This window comes from Bos mutus, chromosome 3 (genome assembly GCF_027580195.1).
Source record: "Bos mutus isolate GX-2022 chromosome 3, NWIPB_WYAK_1.1, whole genome shotgun sequence".
In the NCBI taxonomy this organism is placed as follows: Eukaryota; Metazoa; Chordata; class Mammalia; order Artiodactyla; family Bovidae; genus Bos; species Bos mutus.
The window spans coordinates 99372600-99393135 of record NC_091619.1 but is presented as its reverse complement, the minus strand read 5'-3'; the positions used below and the strand labels follow the sequence as shown (position 1 = coordinate 99393135).

The window sequence follows — 20536 nt, the reverse complement described above, 5'->3', positions numbered from 1 at the left end:
TAAGTCCTAGACAGGACTACATTCATGTCTCTATATCTTTCTGGAACGTTCTAGCTTTTAGGTCTTCTGGGTGTGGGGTGTGTGTTTCCTCCTGTCCCTCCACTTTCTTGAGACTATACAACCCAGGAGGAGGCAGGTAGGCAGAGGAAGAGGAGGCAGTTTGCTCCACAGGCCCCTGCCCTCTCTTGTCTTGACTGCAAAGGGCTGGAAAGTCAGCTTCTATTGTGATTAAGTTATAATTTAAGGCAGTGAACATGTGCTCTGCTGGCGGCTATAAAGATTCAAATCATAAAGTTTTACAGTGGAACGGTTTCTGTAAAAGCATCGTTAGGAAGTGGGAGCCATGCCTTTAATTCTTATGACATATGGGACTGCCTGGTTTGTTTTGGTTTCAGTGGAGTCTAGTAGGGTGATGATCTGACTAATTAAAGTCAGGCCCTCTTCCTTGCCACAACACTGTGCTTCATCCGAGGACAATGTAGGAAGGTGGAACTTTCCTCCCCACTCTGTTCCTTACCTCCACTTACTGGGGACACAGAACTCTTAGAAGTCAAGAGTAACCCTTCACCTATGAATCTTTTAAAATCTCCAACCCATCAGGCTCCATTCCTTGGGGACTCCATGTCTTCCTCTGTCCCTTACTGACTCAGGAGTAAATCTAGATAGTGAACCAGGCCTGAGATGTTTTCCTTAAGTGGGGAGCAGCTGAGGAGAGAGGTGGCCAAGTAACTAGGTCAATGGTAGAAACAGAGAATAATAATATAGTAGCTCTCTTCACTAGCTCTACCTAACCGACTAACCAAGTTAACCAACACTCTGCTCTGTAAAACACGCTAACTAATGTCTCCAGTATACTCTCTCTTGACGGTTCCTCTCGTTTTTGCTATTAGACAGTATGGCCCCTCGCTGCTTCTCCCACCAGCAAACTTGTGTGCTTATCAAAACTCAACTGTACTTGTTCCTAAATCTGTTTATGTCACTAAACTCAACACTATAAAACTGGAAAGAGGTGTTTGTTATTGTTGTTTTATGAAAGTCAAGCTGAAAATTAAGTTGAGTTTTAAAAATGCTATTGAAAGAGGTGTGGGTAAGACATATTGAGTAAAAATATCACAACAATCTAAGAATGTGCACTCTAATTTCTTTACATTCTTGTTCCACTATAAGAAACTAAAACCAAGAATTGTAGGCAATGTATTATGCGTGTGATTTATGCAGGAAAGATCTGGAAAGCCAGTCAGCAGCACATGCCTTGGCCTTACATCAAAAAAATTGGACACTGAATCTACATTTATATATTTTAAGTTAAAATAAAATGTTCCAGGTAAGTATATGTCTTTTTAAAATGATATTCTGCTGTACAGGACTTTTTGGATAATCAGCCAGTGCGTTGGATGAGATGGTTTCTCTATAATAGGATTTATCATTTATTGGTGCCATTATTGAGTAGGTTAAATCATTACAGAGAAAGGCATTCAGATCAGATCAGATCAGTCGCTCAGTTGTGTCCGACTCTTTGTGACCCCATGAATCGCAGCACGCCAGGCCTCCCTATCCATCACCAACTCCTGGAGTTCACTCACGTCCATTGAGTCAGTGATGCCATCCAGCCATCTCATCCTCTGTCGTCCCCTTCTCCTCCTGCCCCCAATCCCTCCCAGCGTCAGAGACTTTTCCAATGAGTCAACTCTTCACATGAGGTGGCCAAAGTACTGGAGTTTCAGCTTCAGCATCATTCCTTCCAAAGAAATCCCAGGGCTGATCTCCTTCAGAATGGACTGGTTGGATCTCCTTGCAGTCCAAGGGACTCTCAAGAGTCTTCTCCAACACCTCAGTTCAAAAGCATCAATTCTTCGGCGCTCAGCCTTTTTCACAGTCCAACTCTCACATCCATACATGACCACAGGAAAAACCATAGCCTTGACTAGCTGGACCTTTGTTGGCAAAGTAATGTCTCTGCTTTTGAATATGCTATCTAGGTTGGTCATAACTTTCCTTCCAAGGAGTAAGTGTCTTTTAATTTCATGGCTGCAGTCACCATCTGTAGTGATTTTGGAGCCCAGAAAAATAAAGTCTGATACTGTTTCCCATGTATTTCCCATGAAGTGATGGGACCGGATGCCATGATCTTCGTTTTCTGAATGTTGAGCTTTCAGCCAACTTTTTCACTCTCCACTTTCACTTTCATCAAGAGGCTTTTGAGTTCCTCTTCACTTTCTGCCATAAGGGTGGTATCATCTGCATATCTGAGGTTATTGCTATTTCTCCCAGCAATCTTGATTCCAGCTTGTGTTTCTTCCAGTCCAGCGTTTCTCATGATGTACTCTGCATATAAGTTAAATAAGCAGGGTGACAATATACAGCCTTGACAAACTCCTTTTCCTATTTGGAACCAGTCTGTTGTTCCATGTCCAGTTCTAACTGTTGCTTCCTGACCTGCATACAGATTTCTCAAGAGGCAGGTCAGGTGGTCTGGTATTCCCATCTCTTTCAGAACTTTCCACAGTTTATTGTGATCCACACAGTCAAAGGCTTTGGCATAGTCAATAAAACAGAAATAGATGTTTTTCTGGAACTCTCTTGCTTTTTCCATGATCCAGGGGATGTTGGCAATTTGATCTCTGGTTCCTCTGCCTTTTCTAAATCCAGCTTGAACATCAGGAAGTTCATGGTTCACATATTGCTGAAGCCTGGCTTGGAGAATTTTGAGCATTACTTTACTAGCGTGTGAGATGAGTGCAATTGTCGCAGTTTTGAGCATTCTTTGGCACTGCCTTTCTTTGGGATTGGAATGAAAACTGACCTTTTCCAGTCCTGTGGCCACTGCTGAGTTTTCCAAATTTGCTGGCATATTGAGTGCAGCACTTTCACAGCATCGTCTTTCAGGATTTGGAATAGCTCAACTGGAATTCTATCACCTCCACTAGCTTTGTTCATAGTGATGCTTTCTAAGGCCCACTTGACTTCACATTCCAGGATGTTTGGCTCTAGGTGAGTGATCACACCATCGTGATTATCTGGGTCATGAAGATCTTTTTTGTACAATTCTTCTGTGTATTCTTGCCATCTCTTCTTAATATCTTCTGCTTCTGTTAGGTCCATACCATTTCTGTCCTTTATCGAGCTCATCTTTGCATGAAATGTTCCTTTGGTATCTCTGATTTTCTTGAAGAGATCCCTAGTCTTTCCCATTCTGTTGTTTTCCTCTATTTCTTTGCATTGATTGCTGAAGAAGGCTTTCTTATCTCTTCTTGCTATTCTTTGAAACTCTGCATTCAGAGAAAGGCATTACTGTCCCCATTTCACAAGTGAGGAAACAGGCTTGGAGTGGTTAAACTTGTCCTAGTTCACCAAGAGTCAGCGACCATCCCAGGTCTGTTACCTATAGAACCAAGAGAAAGAAGATGCAAAAGGAGTGTGGACTACGTGAGCAAATGGAACAGTGGAAGAGGTATTTGTGGTTGATCTAAAAAGTAATGTTGAATAGAACATGATAAACTGTTGGGCATATAAATTGTTAGTATCACTTTGGAAAAGCATAGCATTATCTGCATTTATTCAGTCAATGTCTATTGAGACACCCACTCTGTGCTGAGCACTGTTGTAGATTCTGGGCACATGACAATGAAGAAAACAGACAGCAATCCTGACCTAACGTACTATAAGTGCCATTCTTGTAGACCTGAGTGTGTTTATGTCCTATGGCTGAGCAGTACCATCCCTAGGCATATTCCCTAGAGACACTCTTGCTCATATAGTCCAAGAGATGTGTATAGAAGATGTCCACAGCAGAATTGTTTGTAATGGCAACAAAACAAAGCCTGTAAATAACCCCAAATGTCCTTAACAGGGAAAGGATGAACAAATTGTGGTATATTCATATAATTGAATACTATAAAGTGGTGAAAATGAAAGCATTACAACCATATGAATCAACACAGAGAACTCTTAGAAATATAAAGCTGAGGAAGAAAAACTATGACAAACCTAAACAGCATATTTAATAGCAAAGACATCTCTTTGCTGACAGTGGTCCATATGGTCAAAGCTATGGTTTTTCCAGCAGTCATGTACAGATGTGAGAGTTGGACCATAAAGAAGGCTGAGCACCAAAAATTTGATGCTTTCAAACTGTGATGCTGGAGAAGACTCTTGAGAGTGCCTTGGACAGCAAGGAGATCAAACCAGTCAATCCTAAAGGAAGTCAATCCTGAATATTCATTGGAAGCACTGATGCTTAAGCTGAAGCTCCAATATTTTGGCCCCCTGATGTGAAGAGATGACTGATTGGAAAAGATCCAGATGCTGGGAAAGATTGAGGGCAGGAAGAGAAGGAGACAACAGAGGATGAGATGGTTGGATGGCATCACCAACTCAATGGACATGAGTTGGAGCAAACTCCAGGAGACAGTGGAAGACAGGGAAGCCTGGAGTGCTGCAGTCCATGGGGTCACAAAGATTTGAACACAACTAAACAACAATATTTCTGTCCTTTATCGAGCCCATCTTTGCATGAAATTTTCCTTTGGTATCTCTGATTTTCTTGAAGAAATGGTGTGGACCTAACAGAAGCAGAAGATATTAAGAAGAGACGGCAAGAATACACAGAAGAACTGTACAAAAAAGATCTGCACGACCCAGATAATCACAATGGTGTGAACACTGACCTAGAGCCAGACATCCTGGAATGTGAAGTCAAGTGGGCCTTAGAAAGCATCACTACGAACAAAGCTAGTGGAGGTGATAGAATTCCAGTTGAGCTATTCCAAATCCTGAAAGACGATGCTGTGAAAGTGCTGCACTCAATATGCCAGCAAATTTGGAAAACTCAACAGTGGCCACAGGACTGGAAAAGGTCAGCTTTCATTCCAATCCCAAAGAAAGGCAGTGCCAAAGAATGCTCAAACTACCGCACAATTGCCCTCATCTCACACGCTAGTAAAGTAATGCTCAAAATTCTCCAAGCCAGGCTTCAGCAATATGTGAACCATGAACTTCCTGATGTTCAAGCTGGATTTAGAAAAGGCAGAGGAACCAGAGATCAAATTGCCAACATCCCCTGGATCATGGAAAAAGCAAGAGAGTTCCAGAAAAACATCTATTTCTGTTTTATTGACTATGCCAAAGCCTTTGACTGTGTGGATCACAATAAACTGTGGAAAGTTCTGAAAGAGATGGGAATACCAGACCACCTGATCTGCCTCTTGAGAAATTTGTATGCAGGTCAGGAAGCAACAGTTAGAACTGGACATGGAACAACAGACTGGTTCCAAATAGGAAAAGGAGTTTGTCAAGGCTGTATATTGTCACCCTGCTTATTTAACTTATATGCAGAGTACATCATGAGAAACGCTGGACTGGAAGAAACACAAGCTGGAATCAAGATTGCTGGGAGAAATAGCAATAACCTCAGATATGCAGATGATACCACCCTTATGGCAGAAAGTGAAGAGGAACTCAAAAGCCTCTTGATGAAGGTGAAAGAGGAGAGTAAAAAAGTTGGCTTACAGCTCAACATTCAGAAAACAAAGATCATGGCATCCGGTCCCATCACTTCATGGGAAATACATGGGGCAACAGTGGAAACAGTGTCAGACTTTATTTTTCTGGGCTCCAAAATCACTACAGATGGTGACTGCAGCCATGAAATTAAAAGACACTTACTCCTTGGAAGGAAAGTTATGACCAACCTAGATAGCATATTCAAAAGCAGAGACATTACTTTGCCAACAAAGGTTCGTCTAGTCAAAGCTATGGTTTTTCCTGTGGTCATGTATGGATGTGAGCGTTGGACTGTGAAGAAGGCTGAGCACCGAAGAATTGATGCTTTTGAAGTGTGGTGTTGGAGAAGACTCTTGAGAGTCCCTTGGACTGAAAGGAGATCCAACCAGTCCATTCTGAAGGAGATCAGCCCTGGGATTTCTTTGGAAGGAATGATGCTGAAGCTGAAACTCCAGTACTTTGGCCACCTCATGTGAAGAGTTGACTCACTGGAAAAGACTCTGATGCTGGGAGGGATTAGGGGCAGGAGGAGAAGGGGACGACAGAGGATGAGATGGCTGGATGGCATCACTGACTCGATAGACGTGAGTCTGAGTGAACTCCGGGAGTTGTTGATGGACAGGGAGGCCTGGCGTGCTGCGATTCATGAGGTCACAAAGAGTCGGACACGACTGAGGGACTGATCTGATCTGATCTGAAGCAACAACAACTGGAGAAGGCAGTGGCACCCCAGTCCAGTACTCTTGCCTGGAAAATCCCATGGACGGAGGAGCCTGGTAGGCTGCAGTCCCTGGGGTCGGGAAGAGTCAGACACGACTGAGCGACTTCACTTTCACTTTTCACTTTCATGCATTGGAGAAGGAAATGGCAACCCACTCCAGTGTTCTTGCCTGGAGAATCCCAGGGACAGCGGAGCCTGTGGGCTGCCATCTATGGGGTCACACAGAGTCGGACAAGACTGAAGCGACTCAGCAGCAGCAGCAGCAGCAGCAAACAACAACAACAGGAAAAACCAGTTGCAGAAGAATACATACAGTACGATACATTCATAAAGTTCCAAAGAAAGCCACATACTGCTTAAAAGATACACTTTGGGTGAGCTATAAAGAAAGATAAGTATCTGAGGAAGAAAAAATCTGGGATGGTGGTTACATTGGTGAGATGGAGGAGATAGAAAGATGTAATTGAGAAGAAGTGCATGACTATTAGTGGTCCTGTTCTATGTCTTAAGTTGGATGGTGGTCCATAAATGTTCATTTACTATTTTGCTTCATATAATATATGATATGATATCTACATATCATATAACTCAGATTTAACATTTAATAAAATATTAAGCCTTGCAGAAGAAAAAGTAGAAAAATATAGAAATTGGAGGTCAAAGATCTTGACTTGGAGAAGATTGGGGTTAGGAAGCCAGAAAGCCAGACCTCCAGAAATAATTCACTTAGCTTGGTAGATTTGTACCAGGATCAAGGCTTTAAATTTTCTCTCCTCCCCTCCCTTACAAGAGGACTTCCATGCTTACAAGATATCCGCTGTGGGCTCTCTGTTTCAGAAATATTGCAGAAACTGATATTGGAACCTTGCAGCAGGGGTAGCAAATGCTACTGGGAGGAACCTAGAGGTGGCTTGTGTGAGTGCTCAGTCACTCAATTGTGTCCTACTCTGATTCCATAGACTACAGCCACCAGGCTCTTCTGTCCATGGAATTTTCCAAGCAAGAATACTGGACTGGGTTGCCATTTCCTACTCCAAATTATCTTCCCGACCCAGGGGTCAAACCCGCATCTCCTGTATCTCCTGCATTGGCAGGCAGATTCTTTACCACTGGAAGCCATAGAGGTGGCTTGGGAAAGGTTTATGTTGGAGTCACCAGTGTGCAGGCTTAGAGCCATTGGGCTGATGATAGCCTTGGGCCTCAGGTTTCTGCCATAGCTTTGAACCAAGCTCTATGTGTCTGTCTTTGTGGGTCGGTTTATATTTTGGGAGCAGATAGAATACACCAACCAAAGTTTGTGAAAAAACTTGCTCTGGCCTTGGCAAAAACAGCAAATGGCCTCACCTCCATCTTTGATCTTGAATCATAATATTTGTCCAGAAGCAACCAAACACAGTAATGGGCAGGGAGCCCACCAGTTAGATTGGTTGGTTTGGTAACCAAGAAGGCAATATACTTCCTTAGGAAGCAAGCTCATTAGGAAGGGAACAAAACAATTATTATTAAAAATAAGAAGAATGAAAATACATTGGACTTCATTTTTAAAGCTGTGTTCTGAGTAGTCCAAAGAGTACATATACCAAGTGTTCCCAACATATCTTTTGATAATATGCTGGGGCTTCCCTGGTGGCTCAAACAGTAAAGAATCTGCTTGCAATGTAAGAGACCCAGGTTCAATCCCTGGATCTGGAAGATCCCCTGGAGAAGGAAATGACAACCCACTCCAGTATCTTTGCCAGGAGAATTCCATGGACAGAGGAGCCTGGCAGTCTACAGCCCATGGGGTTGCAGAGTCGGACATGACTGAGTGACTAACACTTTCACTTTTCGTGCATCAGTCTTAATCCTATACTTTGAGAATAAGTTAGTGAATAAATGGACATGGTCCTTTCCTTTACAGGCTTAACAGTGGGGGAAAACAAATAAGGAAACAGAAATATTTCTTGTTACAAATGAGGATGAGAATTATGAAACAAATGGCAAAACAATATAGAATAATTGGATGACCTACTAATGGTGGTCTCTGAAAAAATGCATTTAAATAAAGATCTGAAGTTAAGACCTGCAATGAGCAGTTCAGTTCAGTTCAGTTCAGTCGCTCAGTCATGTCCGACTCTTTGCGACCCCATGAATTGCAGCAGCCAGGCCTCCCTGTCCATCACCAACTCCCAGAGTTCACTCAAACTCACGTCCATTGAGTTGATGATGCCATCCAGCCATCTCATCCTCTGTCGTCCCCTTTTCCTCCTGCCCCCAATCCCTCCCAGCATCAGAGTCTTTTCCAATAAGTCAGCTTTGCATGAGGTGGCCAAAGTACTGGAGTTTCAGCTTCAGCATCATTCCTTGCAAAGAACACCCAGGACTGATCTCCTTTAGAATGCACTTGTTGGATCTCCTTGTAGTCCAAGGGACCCTCAGGAGTCTTCTCCAACACCACAGTTCAAAAGCATCAATTCTTCGGCGCTCAGCTTTCTTCACAGTCCAACTCTCACATCCATACATGACCCCTGGAAAAACCATAGCCTTGACTAGCTGGACCTTTGTTGGCAAAGTAATGTCTCTGTTTCTGAATATGCTATCAAGGTTGGTCATAACTTTCCTTCCAAGAAGTAAGCATGTTTTAACTTCATGGCTGCAGTCACCATCTGCAGTGATTTTGGAGCCCAAAAAAATAAAGTCTGACACTCTTTCCACTGTTTTCCCATCTATTTCCCATGAAGTGATGGGACCAGATGCCATGATCTTAGTTTTCTGAATATTGAGCTTTAAGCCAACTTTTTCACTCTCCTCTTTCACTTTCATCAAGAGGCTCTTTAGTTCCTCTTCACTTTCTGCCATAAGAGTGGTGTCATCTGCATATCTGAGGTTATTGCTGTTTCTCCCGGCAATCTTGATTCCAGGTTGTGCTTCTTCCAGCCAGCGTTTCTCATGATGTACTCTGCATAGAAGTTAAATAAGCAGGGTGACAATATACAACCTTGACGGAGGCATGTTCAAAAAGAAGGAATGTTTCAAAAAGGAGTGGGTTATTTTAACAGTCCTGAGGCAGACAAGTGCTTGTTGCATTTGAAGGATGAGAAAGAACCAGTGCTGATTCATCAGAAAGAACTGATGCTTCAAAACAAGCATCAGTGTTTTGAAGAATAAGAAAGAACCAGTTAGCTATTGCTACATAACAAACCACCACAAACATCTCAGTTGGATATAGCAGTAGCACTTATTTCTCCTGTATCTATAGGTTGGCTGATCTAGGTTCTGCTTGGCAAGGCATCTCTGCTCCTTGCAGGAAGTTGAGCTCTAGTTCGATCCATGGATGTTCATTCTGCAGCTCCTGCTGAAGAAAGGGCAGCTTCCTGGGGAGAACTCTTTCCTCAGGGGGGCCAACCACACAAGCATATTTCAAGGCCATGTTTTGAGTCATTTCTGACTCCATATACCATTGGCCAAAATAATCTCATAATTAAGTCAAAAATCAAGCAGCAGGAAAGTAAACTCCTCCATGGAGGTAGCAGGGGAATAACAGTTTCGAACAATAATCCAATCTATCACAACCCACCTCTTGTTTATTCACATTCCTCTCACCTGTAAAATACACTCACTCACAATCCCAAGACTTCCCCCAATATTATCTAAATCATTGTTTCTTGCTTAAAGGATCATGTTAGGTCTAATTATGTTTTTTCTTGATCTAAAGACCTGAGAACTAAAATATATATACCATCCCCCCTTCCCCCATTCAACATACAGTGGTGGAATAGGTACATGATAACAGCAATACATTTCTTCATTTAAAAGGGAAGAACTAGATTACATAGAAATCATCAATCCACAGCAACTCTGAAATTCTACTAGCCGGTGTCAACAGGTCCCACCATGCTGGGAGTTGGGAATGTTCCCCGATTAGTCCTGGTTCTGTTTCCTGGGTGTTTATCTCCAGTTCCTTGTTCTCCATGGCTCTTTGTTGTGTCCTCTGAAAGTCCTGCCTTTTCCACCACCCTTGGATATTTCTGAAGAGGACATTGACTAGCATGCCTTTTCCAGATGACTGGGCAGCTTTTTCAGTGTACCGCCTGGCTGTGGAAATTTGGGGAGTTGGAGATCTTTTTAACATGTTGAACAGTCTCAGTCTGAGACTGTTGGTACTGGCAGTGTACTTGCCAATACAACTCTCTTCCAAGCTGTGTGAGTCCTGCATATCTGATACTAGTCAGTTCTATATGCCACAAGCCATACCTACAATTTATACAAGACATGATTTATCCAGACCTAATTACTGGTACTCTTTTGAGTATATCAGGCTTCTACAGAACCAAATTCATAAGCTTTCTAGAAGCCTCTTTTCCACCTGAAAGATGGAAAAACACTGCCTTACTTTTTTTCAGTGCTTAATGAAGATCCTTGATTGTGAATTCACCTTGAAACTGTATCTACTGGCAGCACCATGGATTTGATCATTAGTCTAGGATGAATCTTAATTTGAAAATCTTTTACTAGAGAGGCTGGAGATGAGAACGTTTTGTTTTTGAATCTAATAAGTTCTGGGTTCTCTCTATTCCTGTGGTATTCTGCTTACAAACTAGCCCGTTCTCTTCAAGTTTCTCTCTTTCTTGTTAGTGCCTCATCAAATGTAGCTAAAGCAACCAGCTCGTGCTTTCAGTATTTTGCCATAAAATCTCCTCTTCTAACTCTAAGGATTCATTAGATGTATTTTCTGCCTTCCAGATTGTTATTGTTTGGCCAAATGCTTACCACTAAAACTACAAGTTGCTATTATTCCTGACTTTTACATCAGCTTCCTTGCTGCCCACTATCTGCTCCAAAGCCAATGTCATATATTTCAGAGGTTCTGTTATTATTGTTGTTTTTTTATAACACCACCTCACTATTTAAAGTGATTTAAAATGATGAAATCACTGAGGCAAATAATATAAAAAGGAGAAAATAAGAGGGCACAGATCCAAGCCTTGGAGAACTCTAACATTAAGTATTTAATAGAAGAAAAGAAAAATGGAGCCTGAGAAAGAGTGGACGGAGAGAGATGGTAAAACCAAGGAGCAAAACCAAGGGGAGTGTTTTTATTTTTTTCTCTTGAGCAAGTAATTTATTTTCAGAACCCTCAGTGCAAACATAATACACTGATAATGAAGCAAAATTATCCAAGTTCATTGTAAACATGGTTCAATCAAGTTTGGCTTCAATCAAAATGGATTTCAGATCTGTATTTTTTTTTTTTTTAAACTGGAGTATAGTCTCTTGGGAGAGTGTTTTTCAAAAGAGCAAATAGTGAGTTTGTCAAATGCTACTGAGAGATCAGAGAAAGGGACGTGTCTTCCAGATTTGGCAATATGGAGGGTGATTGGTAACCATGAGAGCCGTTTTAGTGGAGTGACAGTGCAAATACAAATTGACATAAAATGAAGAGTTCGTGGGAGGTAAGAAAAGGTACACGGCAAACGTAAACAGTACTTTGGAGATGATTGGCTGTAAAGAGCATAAAAATGTGATGGCAGGTGGAGAGGATGTGGGTTTAAGTCAGGGATTTTTTTTTTATAGGAAATATCAGTACGTGTATATATGTTGATTGAAATTATCCAAAGAAAAAGACTGATAGTACAAGAAAAAGAGATTATGATAAATGAAGCAGGTTTTAAAAGTCAAGGAAGGATGAGATCCAGAGTACTTATGGATGACTAGGCTAATGGGAAGAAGGTCATTGTCTCAGTTGTAACACAAGGAGACAGGAGAAGATGGGCATTAATTCAGAGATAGGAAACGGAACAAAGATAGCTAACATTTCTCGGGTGCCTTAGACGTCATGCCAAATGTTTACATGTGATACTTCAGTTCTGTGAACTTGTTTTTTTTTTTTTCAATTCCCATTTTACAGATAAGAAAACAGAGGCTTAACGAGGTTACATAATTTTCCTCAGTCTTACTAACTTATAAGTCACAGCTGAAATTTGAACCCAGTCAATCCAACCCTGAATCCACACTCTTGACTTCTGTTCCAAGTTAGTTCAGTTCATTTTTCCAGTGAGCAATAGTAACTTTTTTAATGAGGCTAAACCAAGAATACACTACAAGTCAGAACCAGAGCTGGTCTAACCTAGATCTCTGTATGCTCCATTCTCGCATGAGCAGGAGTGGGGAGAGAGTACTGCAGGGAAGACTTTCTAGGGGAGGAAGGAGGCCAGACTGATGCCAATCTGTTCCCCTGCATGTGCTGCATTTTTCAAAGCATTTTTGATTCCTTCTCTCAGTGAGTAATGCATGGCTTAAACGGAACTAAAGGTCTATCAGTAGGAAGAAGAGGAGCTATGTTCCAGTAGTCATAGGTACTTGAGTTCTAGGGGATTTGAAATGGGATTCTTCCTATTTCATGGTGCAGCCCTTGGCATGGCCAATGGCTATTTGAAGCATAATGTTAACATACACCTTTCCAGGGGTGATTCTCATTTCCTTGGGGCCAGTTAGCTCTTCTCTACCTTTCTCAGTGCCTGAAGCCCAGTTTTCAAATACCTGCTGTTGATCAGAAAGAAAACTGAAAGGAAGTATGTAGAGGACTGTCTCCAGTTTCATGGCACCACTTTAGAGTAAAGAGAGTCAGAAAATAGATTCATCATATTAACATATGCAAAGCTTGGTGCCCATTCATCTAACAGATCCTGAGCCAGGACTGAGTTCCTGGTCCTGAGCTGGCTGAAGGGTTACAGAGCCGCATGAGGCCCTTCTTCTGACCCTGAAGAATTCCCAAGCCAGTGGGCAAGCAGATCACCCTGAAAAGGTGTTTGTTGAAACTGGGTCCAGGGAGCTATGAAAGAAAGTAGCTCCAAGACAAGGAACCAGATCAAGGTGGGGGGCGGGGGCGGGGGGGGGCAAAGAATGTAAGCAGTGGTACAGCTTGCTCCAGTTTGAGGTTATAATTTCGAGTTTGCTTCCACATACATGATTATTATTCCATTTGAGTCACATCTTCATATACTTTAGCTTTATTACCTTTTTTCCCTTGAGCCTTCCAGAGCCTATCAGAATGAGACTTGTCAGGTGTGTGAGGGTCCAAGGAATCCTCACAGCTGTGAGCAGCCTCTTCCAGGTTCAGCGTCTGGGCTCACAGCTGGCCTTGGCTGTCCTGAGCCCCTTATCCTGTCCAAGTGCTGCAATGTCTCCCAAATCTGCTTTCCCAGCCTTAAACTCTGAGTTCTTCTTCCTTGTTCTTCACAAACTGAGGAGCCTCCAAGGAAGAGGTTGAGTCATTTCATTCACAGGCTTTATTAGCCAGAATTCAGGTTTGTCAACCCTGAGGGTTCAGAACCCTCTGCCATATGTTCTAGCTGGTCCCTTGAGAAAGGGGAGCTGGAGGAGCAGGCGGGGGATCTTCACTGGCCCCGGGGAAGTGGCCTGCATCTCCACCTGCACTCCAGCGAGCAGAGTCCTATCAGAGTCCTATCGCATCTCAGGGCGAGGGGACCTGGGGAAGGTAGTGCAGCTGTGTGCCCGGGAAGGAGAGGAGATAGGCCTGGACATTGGGGGTGGGGGGCGGGTAGGGGGGGTGTACAGTGGGCTCAACTGCAGAGTGAGGAGCTGACAGAGTAGACTGCTGTGCTCTGGTGACAACACTGACAATAGTAAGATCCACCAGTGTCTGGAGACCTACATATTCTAATTCAGCTTTGAGGTTTGGATGGCCAGGAGAGGCACTAGCCACCCACTAATGAAAGAAACCCGTGCTTGTGGGTGGCTGGTGACTGGGAACCGTCCAGACGCAGACAGGAGCTGACTCTGGACTGGGAGGGGGCTCCCTGCTTCGGTCTCTAAACAATGCTGGAGCCATCTGATGGTCTCTCTTCAACCAGAGTGAGCGCGGATGCGCTAACAACACCCCCACACACCCTGCAAGTAATAAATGGACATCTCTCCTGTGCCTCTAGAATGTACCATCTAGATATACTCGTGGTACTATCCTTGGGAGAACTAAGGAAACAGATACTCAAGTAATTGTCTGTCTCTGTGGTTCAGGTGAGGAACCTCGCCGAGTACTGCCTAGGGAGATGCAGACAGCATTTTTATATTTGAAGCAAATGTTCTGGGCTCTTTGCCCCCTCCCCCCAACCTCCTGCCCCATGAAAGGAAGCAAACTGATGTCAGAAGAAATTCCTTTCTAATAACAAAAACAAATGGGAGGTCTCAGGGGGATTGTTTGCATGGAGAGACAGTGGTCGTTTAAGAATGAGAAAATGGTGACTCCTGCTCAGAGTTCTGGTTAAGTACCGGGTAGAATTTTTCCAACATCATTTTGAATCAAGGGAGACAGGGAAATCGCTTTAGTAAAATCTCTGAGTGGGGAAAAATGTAAAGAAAACCAAATCCAACTAAGGCTGCTTTTCCCCAGGAAAGGCATTAGTCAGGCAGCCGCTGGAGCCAGCCGCCTCTCAAGAGCCTGTTTGTCAGCGTCACTGCAGTGACTCTCCATGCTCTGGGTTTTAATTCTAGCCTCTAATCTCAGTTGCTTCTGTGATAAATTAATTGTAATGATAGAGGCCCCAGTTACGAGGTCTGCACCGTTTGCTTGTAATGTGAGCGACAGGTTTAGGGCCGGCTTTATTTAAGATGCTGGGGTAATTACATGGGAGTTAGCATATGCAGGCCGAGATATGATTCATTCTTCCAGCCGCAAGCATGACACAGCTGTTTGCGGGATAAAATAGGGGAACCGTGTTGTTACAAAATGTTCCCCTTATTATACCTCATTAAAAACAAGGCTGTGATAAGTCAGGGCTGGCAATGAAGAAAATCTATGGCCCCTCTGTAAAACCTGATAGGAGAGGGGCTCAGAGCTGCGCTGTGTTATTTTTTATTTATTTTTATTTTTTTATTTTTTTGTCCTTTCTCTGACTCTTTTCTCCCTGTTATTCAGTAACTCACTGAATACTCAGGGAAAGAACAGTCTCTCAGACCCTCTTCCTTTCTTCTTATGAAAGAGGGTCTGCCCTTTCCCTTTCTTAGATAAAGCTGAGAATTTTCAGAAAGAGAGAGCATTCACTCAGAACAAAGGAAGGGGGGGTCTTTGGGGTGACCTGTCCCAATTTTGTCCTCATCACCTTCAACAGGAGCCCACGGGCTGAGAAAGCGCCCAGAGCAGAGAGAGCTCAGAGCCTCCAGCGGGGAGCAGCACTTCAAAGTCAGAGGCAATCAGGGGCAGGAGACAGAGGATCCTTCCTTTTAAGAGACAGATGTGTGCTGTCTTCCCCCATCATCTTGCTTTTTAAAAATAACTTTAAAAATTGGGATGAAATTTGGCCTCATTTTCCTCCTTTTCTCTCTTTCGAAGGGAACTAGTGAGAGTTGAAACCAACCTGCAGATTAATACTGAACTACAGATCCAGGGCCAAATAAATTAGGCTGTTCTTGATCAAAATGGGTGGTTATGAAAGATAGGAGCCACAGTGTGGAGGGCATCCTTAGGGCAATAGATACCCAGGGCCATTTCAGAAGAGCTGTTTCATGAGCCACATCTGTGTCAGTTCCACAGTAAAGCTAACCTGGGAGGCCAGAGATCTTAGTGGTTAAGAGAATGGGCCGGGAAGCTAGATGGCAGGGTTCAGATCTTAATTCTATTTCATAGAAATGTTTATTTGTGTCAGGTAATATCTGTGAAACAGAAAGAGACGCACAGACGCAGAGAACAGACTTGTGTTTCCCAAGGGGGAGGCAGGGCTGGTGGAGGAAAGGATTGGGAGTTTGAGATTAGCAGATACAAACTATTATTTGTAGAATGGATAAACATCAAGGTCCTACTGTATAGGACAGGGAACTATATTCAGTATCCTATAATAAACCGTAACAGTAAAAAATATGAAAAAGGGTGTATAAATATATATCTGTATATATATGTAACTGAGTCACTTTGCTGTACAGCAAAATTAATACAACATTGTAAATCTACTATAAAAAAATCTTAGCTCTACCACTTCCTAGCTGTGTGGCCTTGGGAAAATTGAGTCAATATCTACATACTTCAGTCTCCCCAACCTATAAAATGAAATTGGTAATAATATTACCTACCTCTAGGGTTGTTGTGAGGTATAATAAATAAGATAGTATATGAAAAGAGCTAAAACAATGGCTAGAAAACAGCAAGTACTTCATAAGTGCTATCTATATTATAAGCAGCATAGTTAACAGCAGCAGGCTACTATGAACCAGGCTATGTGTTAGATTTGAAAGGACTTCTTTAAAATAAAATGTGGTTGCTGAAACAGAAGTAAGGACTCTAATGAACCTTCCTCAGAGTTTGGACTTGGAGACAAAGTTTCAAAATTTCAGTTAGAGAAAACAAGGAGGGAAATCTCTGGGCATTCTTTGAATTTTAAACCAAAAACCTGCTCGCCTTGGTAAGAGGAGTGCCTTAGGTCTTTTAATTTTTCACACTGTGATTTACAGTAAGAAATGTTTTACAGTGTGACTCAGTACACACCCACCAACTGAAATAAAAGTTTCGCAAAGGTAATATTTATCTGTCCTTCATGCAATGAGCTCTGCCATTTTCTGTCTCACTGTATCCTACTGTGTATCATTTAAAAGTGCGAAGCATCACTCTTAAGTTGATATCACCCTCCACTAGTGGGTCTCACTTTGCAAGTGATGGGCGCTTGGTTAGTTCTCAGTAAGTGAAGTATTCTGGAGGAGGGGGTGGAATATGGAAAGAACAAAGACAAGTGTGTGTGGTGTGTGCAGGGTACAGCAAGCTTTAAAATACTGCTAGAAGGATGAAAGTTGAAGCTGAAGAGGTAGGGACAGATAATATAAAACTTTATAAATAATACAAGTAATAGGGTCAGAAAAGCATTAGGTCCTAAGAGAAGAGATCATGCAGTTTCAAAGATAGCTGTAAAACACCGTAAGAACAATTCTGAGAAGCTGTGCGAGTTCAGAGGCACATGAGATGGCTTTTAAGAATTCCTTGTTTTCCTCAGGATTCTGTTCTCCACACTGTTCATACATTCATTTATTCAGTGAATATGTGTTGAGTTCCCACTATGTGTCAGCACTCTCCCTTGGCTCTCCTCCATCTCCCTGGTTTCAACTACATGAGCATGACTTGGATTTTCAACTGCCTAATAGGTATTTTCCAGCATGTAAAAGGAAAAGTCTTTTTTCTCAAAGCCCCAGTTAAAGTCTCAGTGTATGGCTTTGACTTGTGCCCATTTCTGAATCAATTACTGTGCCTAGAGCAATGTAATGTTCTGATTGTCTCATGTCTGGGTCAAATCCGTTAGCCTGGAGTGAGGAGTAGAATCTGTTTCATCAGAATCTCATAGACCAAGGATGGGAAAAGGGTGGTCTTAAATACCCTACTTTGTTGCACAACTCCAAGTCTTCACGCATACTATTTCCACTGCCGGGGAAGTGGTCTTTCATTATTTTGCCTAACTAAAGAGTTATTATTTGTCCTTAGACACCCTGCTCAGTAATTATCACCATTGTGAAAGCTACTCTGCTAGACAGAGCTAATCACTTTCTTTTCTGTATTCTTTTGTACTTTAAATATAAGTCTGTCATTGAATTTATCAACTCATAATTGTCTGTTTCAGGGTCATCTCTCCCACTGTACTGTGAATTACTTCAGTACAGGAGCTGTCTTTAACATTTTTTATTCTCAACCCTCAGCTTGAACATACTAGTACTCAACAAATGTTTATTAAACTAAACTGTTTTTTCATAAGACTAGGCAGCAAAATGCAACATCAACTAGAAAGGCAACTATTGGATATATTTTTTAGGGATAGTTAAAGACAAATAATGAAGGATTGAAGAAGAAATCAAAAGGGAAATTAAAAATTGAGGTGAATGAAAATGATAACATCACATCAACACTTATGGGCTACAGCTAAAGCAGTGCTCAGAGGGAAGTTTATAGCTATAAACACCTATATTTAAAAAGAAGGAATATCTCAATTCAATAACCCAATCTTTTAACTTAGGAAACTAGAAAAAGAAGAGCAAACTAAATAAGTCTGAAAACTCAAAGTAAGCAGACAGAAGGAAATAATAAAGACTATAGGGCTTCCCTGGTGGCTCAGACAATAAACAATCTGCCTGCAAAGCAGGAGACCCAGGTTTGATCCCAGGGTGGGGAAGATCCTCTGAAAAAGGAAATGGCAACCCACCCCAGTATTCTTGCCTAGAGAATTCCATGGACAGAGACTGGTGGCTACAGTCCATGGGGTTGCAAAGAGTCAGACACAACTGAGCGACTAACACTTTCACTCTAACAGAATAAATAAGTGAAATATAGAAATGAAAAACAAAAGAGAAAAAAACAAAACCAAAAGTTGGCTCTTTGGAAAGACCAACAAATGGAGAAATCTTTAGCTAGACTGAAGAAAGACAGAATATCAAATTGCCAAAATTAGGAATGAAAGAGGAGACATTACTACCAGCCTTATAAAAATAAAAAAGCATTATAAGGGAATACCATAAACAACTGTGTGCCAAAAAATTAGGTAACTTAGAGAAAAGGGACAAATTTCTGGGAAAAAATGTGAACTACCAGCAGCGATTCAAAAAGAAATAAAATCTGAATAGACCTACAACAAGAAGGTGGATTAGTAATTTGAAACTTCCCACAAAGAAAAAAACCAAGTCCAGATGGCTTCACTGGTGAATTCAATCAAACTCTTACCAAACATAGAAGAGGAGAGAACTCTTCCCAAATTATTCTGTGAGGCCAATATTATTCATACCAGACAAATACACCAGAAGAAAACAGAACTACAGATCCCTCATAAATATATGTGCAAAAATCCTCAAAAAATATGTAGCAAACCAAATGCAGCAAGATCTAAAAAGGATTATGCACCTTGACCAAATGAGATTTACCATGGGAATACAAAGTTGGTTTAACATATGAAAGAAATCAATGCAGTACACCATAGTTATAAAATAGAGAGCAAAACCACATGATCATCTCAATAGATACCCAAAAAATGACAAAATTCAGCAACCCTTCCTGATAAAAACTACTCAACAAACTAGGAATAGGAGGGAATTTCTTCAATGATGAAACACTGAATGCTTTCCTCCTAAGATCAGGAACAAGGCAAGATGTACATTCTCATCACTGCTGTTCAATATTGAGGTTCTATACAGAGCAGTTAGACAAGAAAATGAAATAAAAGGCATCCAGATAGGAAAGAAAGGAGTGAACTGAATAATAAAAGAATAACTCAGTGTTAAAATGGGCCAAGGATATGAATAGATATTTCTCTAAAGAAGATATGTGAATGTTCAATAAACACACGAAAAGATGCTCAGTATCATAAGTTATCAGGGAAATGCAACACAAAACTCAGTGAGATTCTACTTCTTACCCACTAGGAAGATTATAATAAAAAAGTCAGGTAATAACAAGTATTGATGAGGATTTGGAGAAATTGGAACACAAATAAACTCCTATTGGGGATATAAAATGTTGCAGCCACTTTGGGAAAGAGCCCAGCAGTTCCCCAAAAAAGTTAAATATAAAGTTACCATTTGATCCAGCAGTTCTACTCCTAGATATTTAATCAAGAGAACTGAAAACATGTCCACATGAAAACTTGTACACTGATGTTCATAGAAGCATTATTCATAATAGCCAAAACATGGAAACAATCTAAATATCCATTGCTCTATATATGTGTGCACTCAGTCGTGTCTGACTCTTTGCAACCCTATGAACTGTAGTCCACCAGGCTCCTCTGTCCATTGAATTCTCCAGGCAAGAATACTGGATGGAATGGATTGCCATTTCCTCTTCTAGGGGATATTCCTGACCCAGGGATCAAACCCACGTCTCCTGCATCTTCTGCATCAATAGACAGATTCTTTATCACTGAGCCACCAGAGAAGCCCATCCATAACCTGATGAATATATAAACAAAATGTGATTTTTCCGTAGGCTACATAGTATTCATCCATAAAAAGCAATAAAATACCAAACATTTAAAGAAGAGTTAATATCAATTCTTCTCAAACTCCTCTCAAAAAGTGAAGAGGGGGGAACACTCCCAAACTTATAAGAGCCAGCACTGCCCTGATATCAAAGCCAGATAAGGACACAGCAAGAAAACTATAAGCCAATATCCCTGATGAATATAGACCTAAAAATTCTCAACAAAATATTAGCAAACTGAATTCAACAGCACATTGAAAGAATCATACACCATGATCAAGTGGAATTTATCTCTGAAATGCAAGGATGGTTCAACATATGCAAATCAATAAACATGATACACTATATTAATAGAATAAAAAATAAAAATCATATGACAA

At 41.5% G+C, this 20536-nt stretch overlaps 1 protein-coding gene across 2 annotated transcripts in view; it reads left to right on the top strand.

Annotated features, from left to right (window-relative positions):
- Positions 1-20536, top strand: part of RNF220 (ring finger protein 220) — a 272482-nt gene that overhangs the window by 76435 nt on the left and 175511 nt on the right. The gene's annotated exons all lie outside the window — the stretch shown is intronic.